The sequence below is a fragment of the Oculina patagonica genome, chromosome 6 (genome assembly GCF_052425735.1).
Source record: "Oculina patagonica isolate OP01 chromosome 6, crgOcupat, whole genome shotgun sequence".
Taxonomy (NCBI): Eukaryota; Metazoa; Cnidaria; class Anthozoa; order Scleractinia; family Oculinidae; genus Oculina; species Oculina patagonica.
Window position 1 is genome coordinate 4,462 of NC_135763.1, and position 10,715 is coordinate 15,176.

The 10,715-nt window shown below is 38.9% G+C and overlaps 1 pseudogene; it reads right to left on the bottom strand.

Moving 5' to 3' along the window:
- Nucleotides 1-2,700: 2,700 nt before the first annotated feature.
- On the bottom strand, nucleotides 2,701-2,817 carry LOC144659038 (5S ribosomal RNA; annotated as a pseudogene).
- Between the last annotated feature and the right edge of the window lie 7,898 nt (nucleotides 2,818-10,715).

The window sequence follows — 10,715 nt, forward strand, 5'->3', positions numbered from 1 at the left end:
ACCACTATAACCCTAGCCTTTTTTTAAAAAAATTTAAACAGTAACCGTTTTTCGCCAATTGCTTCACGATGAGAGAGCTCGTTCATTGGATATCAATGCCGTTTATTTTATTCAAATCCACCGAGATCTTCTTGGGTTACGCCCATTTAGAAGGTGCTAACCCCAACGACCAACTTTAACCTTTGCCGTTTTTTTTTAAAAAAAATTTTAACAGTAACTGTTTTTCGCCAATTGCTTCACGATGAGAGAGCTCGTTTATTGGAAATCAATGCCGTTTATTTTATTCAAATCCACCGAGATCTTCTTGGGTTAAGCGCATTTATAAAGTGCTCACCCCAAGGAACACTGTAACCCTAGCAGTTTTTTAAAATATATTTAAAAAGTAACCGTTTTTCGCCAATTGCTTCACGATGAGGGACCTCGTTCTTTGGAAATCAATGTCGTTTATTTTGTCTTAATCCATCGACATCTTCTTGGGTTAAGCCCATTTAGAAAGTGCTAACCTCAAAGACCACTATAACCCTAGCCTTTTTTTAAAAAAATTATTGAAACAGTAACCGTTTTTCGCCAATTGCTTCACGATGAGAGAGCTCGTTTATTGGAAATCAATGCCGTTTATTTTGTTTAAATCCACCGAGATCTTCTTGGGTTAAGCGCATTTATAAAGTGCTATCCCAAACGACCACTTTAACCCTTGCCCTTTTTTAAAAAAAATAAACAGTAACCGTTTTTCGGCAATTGCTTCACGATGAGAGAGCTCGTTCATTGGATTTCAATGCCGTTTATTTTGTCCAAATCCATCGAGATCTTCTTGGGTAAAGCGCATTTAGAAAATGCTAACTCCAACGACCAATGACCACCAACCCCAACGACCACTGTAACCCTAGCCGTTTTTTTTAAAAACCAAATTTTAAACAGTAACCGTTTTTCGCCAATTGCTTCACGATGAGAGAGTTCGTTCATTGGAAATCAATGCCGTTTATTTTATTTAAAACCACCGAGATCTTCTTGGGTTAAGCGCATTTATAAAGTGCTAACCCAAACAACCACTTTAACCCTTGCCGTTTTTTAAAAAAAATTAAACAGTAACCGTTTTTCGCCAATTACTTCACGATGAGAGAGCTCGTTCATTGGAAATCAATGCCGTTTATTTTATTTAAATCCATCGAGATCTTCTTGGGTTTAGCGCATGTTCCAGGCTCTAGCAAGATAATAGGTTGCATTATTTGAGCTTCAGAAGGTCACTTTGAAATGTTTTATTGCATCTGTTGTAACTAAAAAGTGATTCCACTTTTGTGGAGACTTCATCATCATCATCATCATCATAAACTTTATTTAAGTGTCAATGGTATTTAGCTAAAGAGCTAATTGGGGACACTAAAATAAATATACAAATATAAAAATACTAATATTATACAAATAGATATAAAATATAAAAACACTAATATTATATAAATAGATAAATAGATATAAAATATAAAAATTGTACAGCAAAATAATGTTGTGGAAGTGAGAAGTTCAATAAATTGTTAAAAACTTAATGAGGTTCAAATTGGTTCTGTTCATTATTTTGCAAGTGGTTATCCTGCTTATTACAGAAGAGAAAAACCCTGGTTAGTTTGTCTCTGTCTGACACAGGCATCAAGCTTTTTGGCCAAGAGTATTTCATTTAATTTGTTGAGCTTGGTAACAGGAAAAAAAGGAGTCCTGCCTCCTACTCATTTGATGTATATTTCCAGCCAAGTTGCCCAGCAGGCTGGAGCTTATACCAGTTTCAGGAGCTTGAAGAGACTATGAGTATTCTCCCCCTCCCCTCCTGAATGGGATGTTAGTTAGTCTATCACAGGGTTACCCCCAGCAGTAAACTTGCCAGTACCCATTTATACACCTGCGTGGAAGGAGGCACTATAAGAGTATTAGTGTCGTGCCCAAAAACACAACACAATGACCGGGGCTATGGTTTGAATCAGGACTGCTCAATCCAGAGTCCGATACACAACGCTTCCATACCACCCTTAAATTATCAAGACACTAATGGAAATATTATAATTATTATTATTATGAAATGACACAGTGTTTCTTTCACAATGTTTTATTTATGCAAATTTTAGCAACCTTCAGCATCTGAGGTTGTCACTTGATATGTTCCTTTATCTGGTTGGTTTATTCTTGATTATGAAGCTTCTCCTGGAGAAACAAATTCTGAGAAATTCGGAGAAACGGAATATCCTAAAACGCGGAATGACGGAATATTCTAAAACGCGGAATTGTGAAACATTAAAAAAAGAAGCAACAAAAACAAACAAGCAAAAGGAAAATTATAATTGCTAACTTTCTCAGACGGTGATAATAAGGCTAAGTATGTCGCTAAGAATGATTCAGGTGTACTTTAACTAGTGGATATTCGTTGCCGTGACAGAAAAGCCAACTTGTTTACAACGGATGCTAGCAGTAGAAAACCAGTAAACAGTAAATATACCCTATAAACGAAGGGTTCTTTATATATCTTCTTAATCCTTCGAAGAATACTCGAGTGATCAAGGGAGGATTTCGTTATTTTATCGTTATTTTACAGAGTTCTCGACCCGCTCGAGACAATGAAACGTATAAAGCTGAAGTACGCTAACGAAGCCGTTAGAAAGAAAACGAAAGGGCCTGAAATTAACTGAGTTTGTACTGACATATTAATAAAAAAGAAATCCACAACAAGGCAAGGGGTTTCCAGATGGTCACCCATCCAAGTACTAGCCCCGCCCAACAGGGCTTAACTTTGGCGATCGGATGAGAACCGGTGCGTTCCATGTGGTTCTTGTCTGATCGCCAAAGTTAAGCCCTGTTGGGCGGGGTTAGTACTTGGATGGGTGACTATCTGGAAACCCCTTGTTGTGGGTTTCCTTTTTTTTAATTTCTCAGTACGAACTCATTAAATTTCAGGCCCTTTCGTTTTCTTTCTAACGGCTTCGTTAACGAATTTCGGCTTTATAGATTTTATTGTCTCAGGCGGGACGAGAACCCTGTAACTTTACGAAATACTCCCAGTCGATCACTCGAGTACCCTTTGAAGGATAGCCTTATTATCGCCGTCTGTCTGAGAAAGTGAGCAATTATAATTTTCCTTTTGTTTGTTTGTTTTTGTTGCTTATTTTTTTAATGTTTCACAATTCCGCGTTTTAGAATATTCCGTCATTCCGCGTTTTAGGATATTCCGTCATTCCGCGTTTTAGGATATTCCGTCATTCCTCATTTTAGGATATTCCGCCATTCCGCCGTGCCGTTCCTGTGTTTGAGGCCGCGTTTATACGAGGCCGGCGTTTAATCCAAATTGGGGTCCGGGGTTTAATAGAGAAAATACGGTACATCATATTAAACAAGCAAATTTACAAAATGGCGTCTAGCAGCATGCGTCCATTCGCTGGATATAGGGTTGGCGAAATTTCTCAAGCACTTGTTACAAAGGATGCTGTAACAAAATCAGACAGCAAAAAAAAAAAATGAAAAGCTTAATGGGTTGTTTGCTTCTGCAAGAGTATTTCAACCAGCATTTGTACCGATAATTTCTAAGGTAAGAGAGCATGTATCGATTATAGCGAGATTATAGCGAGAAATGGTTACTGAAAAAATTAATCTTAAAAGACAAAAACATAAATTTTCCAAAAACAAAACCGGAAATCAACACGTGATAAGTTCTCTTCCTTTTTAAATGGAATTCCAATTGATAAGGCCTCACAATACAGTTATCTTGGCACTACCTTCAACACAAATGGAAGTTTTGCTAATTCAAAAAAAGTTCTGGTCGAAAAAACCAGAAGGTCGATATTTGCTTCGAAACGTTACCTTGACTTTAATAAACTACACATCAAAACGTGTAATAAACTATTTGATACTTTATTTCTTCCCATCCTTTTATACGGTTCCGAAATTTGGGGAGCTTACGATAGTATCAACTTCAAAAAATGGGAAAAAGACCCAGTAGAAAGACAACATACACAATTCTACAAATGCTTTCTTGGCCTCAATAGAAGAGCACCTAATGTGATAGCCCGCAATGAAACTGGACGACTCCCTCTTAAGTTGCACATTTTGGATACATCTTGAATCTCTCCCAGAAAACAGTATTGCCAAACAATGCTTAATCATTTCCAATCAATTGGCAAATGAAACAAAAACCTCTTTCATGTTAACAATTAATGAAATTATTCATAATTATTTAGACATTCAAAAACAATCACATAGCAAAACAATTCAAAATAGTAATAATATACCAACAATCAAACATAATTTACAAAAAATAAAATGCCACATCACAACCAGTTTAAAAAGCCATCAACTGGAGTTAATCCGATCTAATAAGAAGTTATGCTTCTACTCTATATTTAAAACAGATGTTAGTAGATCTGATTATTTAGAACAAGTGAAGAATCAAAAGCATAGACGAGCTATAGCTAAACTACGATCAGGCAATCACAGTCTTCGGATCGAATCTGGGCGACATTGTATACCAAAATTACCCGAATCTCTTAGGATTTGTCAATATTGTCACTCTAATCAAATAGAGGATGAAATACATTTCTTATTTCATTGTGATCGCTATAGAACTATTAGGCAACAAATAACAAGTGATATTGTACTAAAGTATCCATTAGCTAATGTTTTGAATGAGACTGATAAAATTATTTTCTTGTTTAATAATGTTGATCCTTTCATCTGTAAGAAACTAGGTTATTATATTTATGAAGCATTACGTATAAGAGAAACTTGTAATCCTATTTATTCTATTGTATAGTGTTATCTTAGGTAATACCATTTATATGGGAATACCAATAAAATTATTGTTGTTGTTGTTGTTGATTATGGGCTAAGTTTATATAAAGCACGATTACAAAAGACGTAAAAATGTATTCTTTGCCTCAGAAAACCCGTAACGAGCTTCAGTATTCGGCGTACACGTGTAAGGCTGTTTAATACAAATTTACAAAACCACAGGAACCTCCGGAATATCCTAAATCGCAATCAATCAATCAATCAATCAATACAATTTTATTGTCCATACGTGGGACGAGGTCTCCCTCAATGTCCGAGCCAGAGGCTCATGTATAAAACGTAGGACTAAAATTAAAATACACTTAAGTATATGCTATTAAAAATATAAAAAACATTATCCCACCCATTAAAAAATAGAATGAAAAACAAGAACAAAACTAATACCACCCCCCTCTCCTTACCCCATACTGTATAATTAGTTTAAATCAATGGATCAAGTGATAATATATATACACATATGTCTGAATTTATCAAAACCGGGTCACGACCAAAAAGCCTGGTCTGCACTTTTTCCAGCAAAAGCACCGTCCTTGTCAATCAATCAATCAAAAGCAAACTGTCACTTGTTAGCATGCACACCAACCTTGCTTGTGTGTGAAAGCCTCATGGCAGCTTCTCAACCCTGCACGCAGCCGCCACCTGGAAGTTCAAAGACGATTTCAGCCCCAAAATCCCACTTTTGGAAAGTGACCAAACCCTGACTAGGACCACCCCCCCCCCCCAGCAAGCCCACAAATCAATGACTGACCCTGGTCTCCCTTGGGCTGTTAGGTCATTGACTAAGCTACCCAGCACAGGCTCCGGTGACGGAGACCCCCCCTCAATTTTTACGCGTGCGGCTGGCTTGAAGGCCGACTGTCGTCGGCCTTCAAGCATGGCTCGCGGAGTCCAAAATTCGTCAAATCAGTGTAGAATTTCAAGCCCACAAATCAATGACTGACCCTGGTCTCCCTTGGGCTGTTAGGTCATTGACTAACCCTAACCCTAACCCCCCTCAATTTTTACGCGCGCGGCTGGCTTGAAGGCCGACTGTCGTCGGCCTTCAAGCATGGCTCGCGTAGTCCAAAATTCGTCAAATCAGTGTAGAATTTCATGGTGTAGTTAGCTGTGACTGACAAAAGATGGCTGCTTAGATAACCAAAGTAGTCACTTGGATAGTTAGCTAGTCCTAACCGTATTTCTTCCCTCTCCTGCTAAATAGCAGATTAAAGAACTTTCCACTCAGGAAAAGCAAAATATAACTGTTGTGGTTTAACTTTGTCTTTGGCTTAATATTTTTCAAACCAGTTTGATTTCTATTTCCCTTTGTTTCACATTGTGATAATGAATGTAAGACAATGAAAATTAAAAATCAAACTGGTTTGAAAAAATTTAAACCAAAGATAAAATTAACATAAAAACCACAACGAAACCATGCCAAATTCTGACCCTATTTTGATAAATTCAGACATACATATATATCGCTCCAAATGGTCGAGACAGCAGCAAAATTGTAGAAATTTTTAAAAATAATACGACTTTTTTAATTTTCACAAACATGTTTCGACGGTACATCCATCATCGTCAGTGTGACGGTTATGAAAGTTTACAGTGATTCAAAACGCGCCTGTTACAAATCATACGTTACATTGCATTGAAAAGCAATACGCTAGATAAATTTCGAAGTTAACGGAATTTAATAAAAAGAAGCGCGCGCGCGTGCAGCTATAGGGAAAGCGTCAAATTGATGTGTTTGACCTGTTGATTAAGGTCCGGCTTTTTCCACTTGATGTACATAGACTCCTTAAGCTTAACCTGGTACTTAGTAGGCGCAGAGTCTAAGATCTTGAAGCAGTCTAAGTTACAAGAGGTACGGCATGACTACATAATACATACATACATACATACATACATACATACATACATACATACATACATACATACATACATACATACATACATACATACATACATACATACATACATACATACATACAGACAGACATACATACATACATACATACAGACATACATACATACATACATACATACATACATACATACATACATACATACATACATACATACATACATACATACATACAGACAACATACATACAGACAGACATACATACATACATACATACATACATACATACATACATACATACATACATACATACATACATACATACATACATACATACATACATACATACATAGCTTTTTGTTAAGGCAGGTCTCGTAGGGCAACCATAAAGGCTGGTGTGGACCTGCCATTAAATAATACACTAACAAAACATATAACTATTAATGAAAAAGAAATATAAAAAGAGAATTAAAAATATATGAAGTCAGAATCCTTGGAATTAATCAAGCAGGCCTCTTTCTCAAACTGGATTAGGTCTATAGATCTAGAGACATGTTTAAGACTTGCTTTGAAAAGCTGTAAGGAGGCAGCGTTTCTGATGTTTCTCGGGATTGATTTCCATACAATAGGTCCCCGATATAGTTTGTTGAAGGTTTGTCGCTGACTGTGTTTTGATGTTATTTTTTCAAGACGTTTCGGCTATTGCTTAAGCCTTCATCAGTTAAAAAATCAAAGCTTTCACACGCGATTTAAAAAATAGCAGCACATAAACACGCGCTTTAAAAATAACGTGTAAAAGTTTGAAACAAAAGAAAACGTGGCGCGAAACTCATGCGCGTGACAAGGACTTGTAAACCTCTGGGATGACAGCATGGTCGTTCCCAGAGTGCGTATCCTTTATGGACAACCAGGCTTCCAAAAAGAGTCGCTTGCGGTAATTTCGCTCATGTCCAACTACATTGACGGCATTGAAATCCATGTGGTGATTATTTTCATGTACATGACAGGAGATCTTTGAGTCATGGTCGAACATGGCCACTGCTCGTTTGTGTTCCGCAATCCGGGTCTTTAATGGTCGCTCCGTTTGACCGTAGTATACAAAGTTACAGTTGGTGCAATTGATTTTGTAAACTACGCCAGATCTTGGGCGGTCAACATCATTTTGAGCCTTTGGGCGCGGAAACAAACTGTTTACAGTTTTTAGCGGTTTGTAGGCGACTTTGATCTCTTGTTGTCTCAAAATGCGGCCAATCTTTTCGGAAATGCCTTGAACATAGGGGAGTACCACGAAGCCATTAGTTGGTAAATCTGCTGGTGGTTTTGACAGTGATCTCTCACACTTTTTAATAAAAGATGGTGGATAGTTGTTCTCGCGCAACACCGACTTCACTCGTTTTGTTTCTTTTCGTTTCCCTTCTTGTGTTGAAGGAATGTTCTTTGCCCTTCGTAGCAGTGTGCAAACTACAGATCTCTTATCACCCTGTGTGTCATAAGAGATCTGTAGTTTGCACACTGCTACGAAGGGCAAAGAACATTCCTTCAACACAAGAAGGGAAACGAAAAGAAACAAAACGAGTGAAGTCGGTGTTGCGCGAGAACAACTATCCACCATCTTTTATTAAAAAAGTGTGAGAGATCACTGTCAAAACCACCAGCAGATTTACCAACTAATGGCTTCGTGGTACTCCCCTATGTTCAAGGCATTTCCGAAAAGATTGGCCGCATTTTGAGACAACAAGAGATCAAAGTCGCCTACAAACCGCTAAAAACTGTAAACAGTTTGTTTCCGCGCCCAAAGGCTCAAAATGATGTTGACCGCCCAAGATCTGGCGTAGTTTACAAAATCAATTGCACCAACTGTAACTTTGTATACTACGGTCAAACGGAGCGACCATTAAAGACCCGGATTGCGGAACACAAACGAGCAGTGGCCATGTTCGACCATGACTCAAAGATCTCCTGTCATGTACATGAAAATAATCACCACATGGATTTCAATGCCGTCAATGTAGTTGGACATGAGCGAAATTACCACAAGCGACTCTTTTTGGAAGCCTGGTTGTCCATAAAGGATACGCACTCTGGGAACGACCATGCTGTCATCCCAGAGGTTTACAAGTCCTTGTCACGCGCATGAGTTTCGCGCCACGTTTTCTTTTGTTTCAAACTTTTACACGTTATTTTTAAAGCGCGCGCTAATGTGCTGCTATTTTTTAAATCGCGTGTGAAAGCTTTGATTTTTTAACTGATGAAGGCTTAAGCAATAGCCGAAACGTCTTGAAAAAATAACATCAAAACACAGTCAGCGACAAACCTTCAACAAACTGTGTCTTCCCCTGACTACAATTACACGATTTTGAAAGGTCCCCGATATCTCACGCTGTTTCTTCCAAGTAAACTATTGTAACGTATTAGAGAAAAGTCATTAGAGCGCCTTAATTTATAATTATTATCGTCGTAACGTGTTCCAAGCAGGGATGTAAGTTGATCAGGTAGAGAGTGATTGTACACCTGGTACATAATGGAAGCAAGCCTTCGCTTGACTCTGAAGCCTGCAAATGCTTATATGTCTTATAAACGTGAGAGGTTCTGTCCGATGACAAGTGCTCGTGCACGCGCGTGGAGAAATGTCGGCTTGTTTCGCCAACGTAACAAGCATTACAGCTTGCACAAGAAAATTTGTACACGATACGCGTACGGAGCCTGTCAGGGAGAGGATCTTTCACGTTGAAAGATCCTCTCCCATGACAATTTGGATAAAAAGCGAAGGGTTACAAGGGCTTTTTCCTGTGTTTTAGACTTGTTTGCAGACTTGGCGCGTGAATTAATTCTCGGGAAAAAGGCATTTTTAATGACCTGAAATGGATCTATGGTCGGGCATTTGAACGGCTTTTTGGTCCGGGGAGGGGGAAATTTGAACACAAATTTTTCAAAAATTCAAATGCCCGGGGTGTGGCCCGTGGGGGGGGGGGGGGGGGATGTTGAACCTTCGATTTAACTGGTACATTATCAAAATTAAAAGTGTTCAACCTTTTGCGAAAATCGTTGCGCTTTTTAAGTTGAAACCAGACAAAGCAAGTGGCCCGGACCACGTTTCCTCCAAACTTCTAAAGTATGCTGGTAATGTTATCATACCGTCACTGATGTCTGTCTTCACTGCAAGCTGACTGCATCCAATTCTGTCCCTGCTACTTGGAAATTAGCTAATGTGTCGTCATTGTATAAAAGTGGTGACGAGACAGACAAGCATAACTATCGTCCGATATCCCTTTTGTCCGTTCCTGGGAAGCTGATGGAGTCATGTATAGGCTCCATCATCACCACGCATATAACAAATCACGACTTAAGAAGCGGGAACCAGTGGGCATATAGAAAGGGCTACTCGACAGAACTACTGCTGGTGAAGATGACTGAAGACTGGAGAACGGCGCTGGACAGTAACCTGGTGGTGGGAGTAGTGTTTGTGGACTTCCGCAAAGCCTTTGATTCTATATCCCACTCGCTGCTGCTACAAAAACTCCAAGGGCTTGGCATTTCAGGAGACCTTTGGTCTTGGATCAAGGACTACCTTTCAGAAAGACACCAGGTCACGGTAATTAACGGCAGTCGATCCAGCCTACAGACAGTGAAATTTGGCGTACCACAAGGATCTGTCCTTGGTCCTCTACTTTTTGCATTGTTCTGCAACGATCTGCCAAATATAACCGATGGTAGTGAAGGAGAGCTTCACATGTATGCTGATGACACAACCATCTACGTCGCGGCCACAAGTCCGGACATGGTAGCCACCGTGCTAAATTACATCTTACGGAAATTATATCGCTGGTGTTGTCAAAATTTGCTGACGCCACACCCGGGAAAAACAGAATATATGCTGCTATACCGAGGATCATTTACTGGCCCTTTACAAAGCATTAAGCTTGGGGAAAATAACATCAGGCAAGTCACTTCAGCTAGGTGTCTAGGTGTCCAAATAGACAGTGCACTCAAATGGAACATTCATGTCAAAGAACTGTGTAAACGTTTCACCCAGAAACTGAACCTT